The following is a 7,415-nucleotide window of genomic DNA, read 5'->3' as shown; positions in this document are numbered from 1 at the left end:
CTGCTTATTGTCTTCACCTCCATTATGGAAAGTTCTTTTTGTGTGTGTACTTTGCCTATATAGCAAAAGATTCTGTGTCTTATAATATGTTGATTGTATTATGTTCTTGATTATCTTTAAAAAGCAAACAAAGGTTCCTCACTTAGAAAAGAACTAAGATTCTTTACAATCATGTTACATTCTCTGCTTATCTTTAGATGTTTTATTGTCACTTTCAAATGACAACATTTGAAAAACAACAACTGTTGTTTCTGAGGCACCCATGATCCTACTCAAGAGTTCAAATCTCCTAACAACTCTTGATTTTTGCCTCCCTAAACCTATCTTTGAGATTTCCCAATGGGTCTCTCAAACCCCAAAAGATCTGTTCTTTTTACCTTATGAAAGAGAGGAGTTATTTCTAAATAATTAGGTTTTATTTATGTTGTTATTGATGAGTTTCATGGAAAGATTTGTCAAATCAGAAAAGATGCTTAGCCTTCCCTAGGTTAAATTTGTATAGGTAAAAAATTATTGCTGTAACTATTTTAGAACTTGAATGATTCATGGGAAGTCCCTGGAGATTTATCAGTGTTTCTGTTTATCTGTATCCTGATGATGCTTTGCCTGATGTTAGGCAACAGCAAAATAGTGTTGTTAGTCATACTTTTAGTTATTATTTAAAACGTTTATTTGGTTGGAATCTTTCTTCTTTAATTTGAATCTAGCGTCTTCTAGGCCAGTGATTTTCATTTGGGGATAAATATCTGACTTATCTGTAGGGTTTTAATTAAAATACAGATGTTTAGGACCTACTCCAAATCTCGTTACTTGAAATTCTTGATACATTCTTGGTATATTTTTAGTGTATTACATATATATATTAAGACTCAGGAATTTTGCATATCTCAAGAATTTTTCCTCTGTAACAAGTATGTTCATCCATTTTTATAAGCCAGATGTAAAATTCAGTATCTTCTTTGAAAATAACCTTAATCATTATGTGCATAGACATTTTGTCATAGCTTTATGTGTTTATTTATTTATTTGGATTAGCACTGTTTTGCATGACAGAAACAACTAAATTTCCTTGTCAGTTGCATCATGCTTGTTATGAACTCTCTCCAGTAATTACCATAGTTATTTTAAGTCTCTGGCATCTACAGATAGCTTTTTTTTTTTTAAATAAATTTATTTATTTGATTTGATTTATTTTTGGCTGCTTTGGGTCTTCGTTGCTGCATGCGGGCTTTCTCTAGTTGCGACGAGCGGGGGCTACTCTTTGTTGTGGTGCACAGGCTTCTCATTGCGGTGGCTTCTCTTATTGCAGAGCACAGGCTGTAGGTGCATGGGCTTCAGTGGTTGTGGCACGCGGGCTCAGCAGTTATGGCTCACAGGCTCTAGAGTGCAGGTTCAGTAGTTGTGGCGCACGGGCTTAGTTGCTCCGCAGCATGTGGGATCTTCCCAGACCAGGGATCGAACCCATGTCCCCTGCATTGGTGGGCGGATTCTTAACCACTGTGCCACCAGGGAAGTCCCTACAGATAGTTTTTTGTATTGCTTGGAAGCTTCCCTGAAGGCTCTGCAATCAGCTGCAGAGGCCAGATCAGGTCCTTGACAAAGATACATGGTCCCCAGAGCCCAAGGAAAAGGACTGTACCAGGTACTTCAAACTACTGACACTTCAATGAATAGATCTTGGGTACAGGCTTCTGATGTCATCACTTAAACAATTTTAAGACCGTACTGAAGGGGGAAAAAAAAAAAAGACCGTACTGTTGGGCTAGATCAGGATTTCCAGAACTCTTTTTAGTAAGAAGCAGATGGGTTCATGATGCTGCTAACCCAAGATCCAGCAGAACAAGAATTGATTACATAGAATGGATGAACTAATGAGAGGATTGTAGCTACTTGTTTGCAATATTGTTGATATTGTTTTACTTGTTTGGAATATTGTTGATATTGTTTTAATGTTCTATTTTCTGGATACATAAGGAAGCCCTTTTTCTTTCTTGTTAACTTATTTATAAGCCATAACAATTTAGTAGATTCTGATTTTGTAAACTGAAATGAAACATCTTTAGATGATGTTTTATTCTCCCTACTTGATTCCCCTTCCAAATTCAGAAATTTTTATTAAATATTCTTACTTTTAAATGGTAACTTAGTTATTTGCATAGGTTCAATAAGAATCTACCCTCCTTTTTACTAAATATAATTGGAAAAATGGTTATGTAACCAAGGCCTTGTCTGGAATGTCATATTTGAAAATGATGCTTATTTAATTGGGTTCAACCAGCCACTGAATTTTTTCCCTAAAACTATTTTTAAATGTTTTTGCATTCAAACGTTCACCCCAGATTATGGAGTATGAACTAGCCATTTACACTTTTTCTTTTGTAAAATGGCAATGCTTTTTTAAAATAATATTGTCAATAGGTTGCTCATTTCCGTTACTTCAGACACAAAATTCAAAATCAACTGTTTTCCACCTCTTGATTCTTTTGGATTGCTCCAACTTTCTTCCATGTGCTTACATAGGAAACAAAATACTGTTATAAAAAAAATGCTTTTTTTATGTTTCAATTTGTCTGTTAGTTATGAAGATTAGCTGTCCAAAGCAGTACTGTTATTCTTGTCTCCTTCTTGTATCCTTCATTACTGACACAAAGACCTAAGTCCCTTAGCTGGTGTTTTTCTGTATCTGAATGGCTGCAACACAGCTGAACAGCTTTTCTGGTGTGAGATCCTCTGCCAATTTATTTAGAAACTGTGCTATGTGAATAAAGTCTACCTGAAGGAAAATGTCTTCATATAACTGGAGGATTCCTGTCCCAGTTCTAAATAAAAATTCCTCCCCATCTCTGCAAAATACATCCCAGCCTGTACTGTCTGGATCAAGTAGAATAGTGACTTGTGATGCTATGTGAATATCCAGTCTATCAAGTATATACTAGTGTGAAACCGTAAGACTACTTGATATGAAGAAAATGTGTAAAGAGACTGCCCTCAAAGGATACTTCAGATGTTCCAAAATATTTCAACATCTTGCTGCAATCCACACAGTAAAAGGCCAACTGGGATGGCTTATTCATGAGATTTCCAAATGCAATGAAGGCAACTGCCTCTTCCAAACTGAGAATGAACAATGCCACAATGAAAGACATCCCTTGGACATAACCAACATCAGGTCTGTAACATGAATATGCTCCTGAGATACTGTATAAAACATCCTGATATGGACCATCCTTCTGAAAGATGTAGAGAGATGGAAAGGCATAGGATATGTCCAGCTTAATTCCAGACCAGCATCTGGAGAATCATCATTCTGGACCAGCATTATAGAGAATGATATGTTTAGATAGAAGTTGTTTTACTGAAGCTTTAGCACCATTTCTTTCCTCTGGGGAGGAATACTGCATAAAGTTCAGGAGTGATATTTATTTAGTTCACTTACTACAGCTAGACTACAAGCTTTACCATGAACACTAGGGGGCAATCCCTGCACCTCAATTCTCCAACCTTTTTCCTACTATGAATTTCTTCCCAGCTGGGCAGTATTTCACTGGTCCAAATTACCATTGCATTTGCAATATTTTCTTCTTAATTTTTTTTTAATGTACTGCTTTAATTTCTCAATTTTAAGACTCAGCTCAAAGGTCTCGTGTTCTCGTCACTGAGGTTAAAAGCTTCTTCCACAGATTTGGCAGGAAGATTTTCTTGGAGTAGGCAAAGATTTCAACAGGACACAAAAGCAATCGTCAATCATATGATGGCCCATACTCAAGAATCAGAAAGGTGGTAGAGGTGGCTCAAATTCAAAATTCTTATGTCTTAAAGACTGAAACGGTGATTTATAGGTCCTCCCTGTTCATGCTTTTTTTCTGCTGAATGGTTTTTGGATTTTCTGAAGATTCTCTCTGGGAGGGACTTTATCAAATAATTTCCAACAAGGAACACCGTGGACAACTGATCTGAGCTCCTTTTGTCCTTTTTGGAAAAGGTTTCAGACAACCAGGGGCAGGTAGAAGGGCTCTCTGGAAGAGGAGGGAGAGAATAACGCCCTCTGACTCCCAGCTGCTTCAAGTTCATGGTCTTTGGTATCTGCAGCCACCAGGCAGCTGCTTTGCGTAGGACAGGCTGCCTATACCAGCAGTGACCTCATCACCAGGCCCCTCCAGGTGGACGTGACCACAGGAACAAGGGAAGAGGCTCCCTGCCCACCTGGGGAAGCTGTGGCTGGTGCCTGACCAGTCACTTTTAGGGAACTAAGGTTGACTTTATTGAAACAGTGCTGACAAAGCCCTCCTGGTACCAGGCTTACAGGGTCCAGCTGGTAAGGAAGCTCACTTCCATTACCGGCCAGGAGGCTAGAGATGTCTTGAGGACTTTGAGAAGAGAGGAAGTCACCCAAAGCGTATAAGTACTGCAGATGAAATCTGGTGGATCAAGTTTCTTAGGCGTGGCTTCCTAGCCTCAGGACAGCAAGTAATAGAGGATTTTAGGAGTCCAACCTGAGATTCCTTATGGAAACCTCCAGCAGAGTAAACTTAAAGAAGGCCTTTATGGTAAACTAACATTCTTGCTGCACCTATGTAAATAATCAGGCCAAATCTAATGAGGCCACATTCATTTTGTGATCAGGAATCTTTGAGATTCTTTTTGATCAAAAGTAGGGAAACTGTAGGGGAAAATTTGTGCTTAAATGGAAAAATAAGTGTTTATTTTAAAGCAAACCTGGGTTGTCTGATTCTGATTCTGTAAACTGTAGATAACTGACAGGAATTCCAAATAATTCTTGTCTATAGACATGCAAACAAATTCTATATGGGGAGAAATAGTCAAAAAACCAATTTTGGCGCTATTTGTACATTCTTTTCCATATTTCTGACCTATAACTGTGTCTGTTATTGATAATATCCTTTGACCTGGTTGTATCACTTCACTTGTTTTCTATGAATGAGTTAAATAAAATCTTCAACTTGTGTTTATTCTTATATCTGTATGAGAGTCATGATTTTACCTGCTTTCTAAAATCATCTTTTAATGCCTGCTTGGAACTAAACCACCCTTTAATGGCTGATCACATGTGCCCTGAGTCTTTGCCTCAGCCCCAGAGGGCCTTAGAGACTTTCAGACAACACCATCAAAGAGACTTTTGAGGCAACCCAGTTTGGTGACCTTCCAAACAACCTAGCACAGGAACTTCCTAGAAGCTTTATGGTGGCAGCCCTACAGTTTGAGGTGGCCTGAGACTTCTTGGCTGACATTGTCCTGGCTCCTCTTAAAGGCTGTGTACACCCCAACAGTACACTTCAGGAGAAAAATACACATTTAAGACCCTCATAATCTAACTCTCACAGACAAGAGTGAGATAGTGTTGAAGCACTGCCACATGGGGTTTCATAAGCTTGTTTAAAGCCATGTGAAGCTTCATGCTTGTATCTAGATGGCAGGTAGACTGGGGTCGGGGGGGGGGGCTCATATTTTCCTCCAGGAGGACACCACATGGTCAAGCAAGTCATGACCCAGGAGGGCACAGCCTGTAGTAAAATCGGTGTGTGAAGACGCAGGTGGTCTGAGCTGCTGCACAGATATCCTTTGCATTCTTCTAGCAAGCAATTATCATGTTATCATTTATGAAATGACCTGGGATGTATTAGCCATCTCTAAAGTTGGATGCACACATCTCAGGAAAGGTAACTCAGGACAGCCTTTCTTAATTTTCATGTTTGTGTATGTGTTTAATATAGTAGTAGTACATGCATATAATTTGTAAATACACATATATTGAGGTTGCATGTCCAACTTTTTTCTCATAGGATGTGCAATCAAGATTAGAAAATTGGATATATCATGAAAACATCTTGCTACTGCGTTTCCCAAGTAGACTCACCAAATTGGTATTGGGAAGGTTTGACCATTGTGCACATTTATCCCACAATTCATTCAGAAAAAGCATGCCAACCTTGCTGATTATATTCCTGAGAATTTGTCCTCTGAAATTAAGGACTTTATTTTGCTCGTTTCTCTATTTCTAATACTTAGAAAGGTGATTGGAACATAGTAAATACTCAATATTTGTTTAATGAATTTTACAGTGGTTTAACTCAATATCCTATGTTTAACAATCATTCCTCCATTATATTGGCCTTCATGGCTTAGAAATTGGAAACCTTATTTTTATAACACGGATGTGGATGAACATATTCACCAAGAGTCATGTGGAAGTTTCTTTAAAATGCCAGACCTCATAAATCTTGTTAGTCCCATACACTTTGACCAGAGCCATATTCAGTTCTACTTAGGGTGACCAACCAACCCAGTTTGCCTGAGACTGAAGGTTTTCTTGGTACAGAAGACTTTTGGTATTAAAACAGGGACAGTCCTAAGCAGACCAAGATGGGTTGGTCACCTCAGTTCCACTGGGCACCTGTAAAGAACTGTTCCTTTTTCTCTACGATATTGTAAACGGGCAGTAGCACGTGAACATCAGCTTTCTATGGACCCTAGAAAGCAGGACAAGATGAAACAGCCCCAGAGTGGGGGTACACGTATACTTTTCTCAGTCCTGAATAACATTGCTTAAAATCACCACCATTGCTGATCAATTTTCAGTACCCAACACAGTAGTGCTTGGTCTTGTTCACAAAACGATACAGACTTGTGAAGATATGAGGGTATTGTACCCTCTCCCCAGACTGTGAAACAAAGTGTAGGTTAGCTGCATATTTATAACCACCCTCCAACATAAGAGCATACCCCAAAAAAGACCCAAAGCTGGAGATGTCCCTTCTTCGTTATTTCTTGTCCTTCTCTTTTGTAACTGGGCCACCCAAATGAACCACATACTGGAAACCTGAAGCTGTCCACATGGTGAGATCTGACCAAAGTTCCGTTGTGATGTTGCCCAAAGGTGATGTTTCACAGGGTTGTGGTCCCTCACAGCCATAGCAGGGTGGGGGTGAACAACCATTGAACACAAAGACCACCCTAGTTTCTTGATCAGGGTGAAACCATCCAGGAAGTGGTGCCTGACAAGACCCTTGCCTCCCAGGAAGACATGGCATGTTAGATAACCCCTCATCTGTGAGCCAAATAGCACAATCTTTGGATGAAAAGGAGCAGCAATGAAGGGGGTGATAGAGACAGCTCTTTTTCTGGTGAGAAGTAAAGCTTATACAGAGCCAAAACTTATGGACATCAGCATAACCACTGAAAGGAGTCGGTGTCTTATTTTATTCTCATCTGCTTGGGGCTGTCTTGTTGACAGCTGGCCCAGGACTCACATATACTGACTCAGAACCATGTTAAAAACTGTGAGCAGGACCCCACTATTCATTCACCAGAAAGGCCCTGGCTTCTGGCAGCTTCTGGGAAGGTTAAAGAATCCAGAAAGTGGCTGATTAAGGTTTTGTCCTATATGTTCAACAGCT

General features: G+C 39.4%; 1 pseudogene across 1 annotated transcript; it reads right to left on the bottom strand.

Moving 5' to 3' along the window:
• Positions 1 to 1,389: 1,389 nt before the first annotated feature.
• On the bottom strand, positions 1,390 to 5,903 carry LOC309605852 (TBC1 domain family member 12 pseudogene; annotated as a pseudogene). Its single transcript has 2 exons — positions 5,876 to 5,903; positions 1,390 to 3,698 (listed from the first exon to the last, which is right to left on the bottom strand). The product of its transcript is annotated as a TBC1 domain family member 12 pseudogene (transcript).
• Between the last annotated feature and the right edge of the window lie 1,512 nt (positions 5,904 to 7,415).

The sequence above is a fragment of the Balaenoptera borealis genome (genome assembly GCF_965194805.1).
Source record: "Balaenoptera borealis genome assembly, chromosome: 11".
NCBI lineage: Eukaryota > Metazoa > Chordata > Mammalia > Artiodactyla > Balaenopteridae > Balaenoptera > Balaenoptera borealis.
Note: the sequence above shows the minus strand (reverse complement) of the source record. Positions and strands in the feature narration are given on the sequence as shown.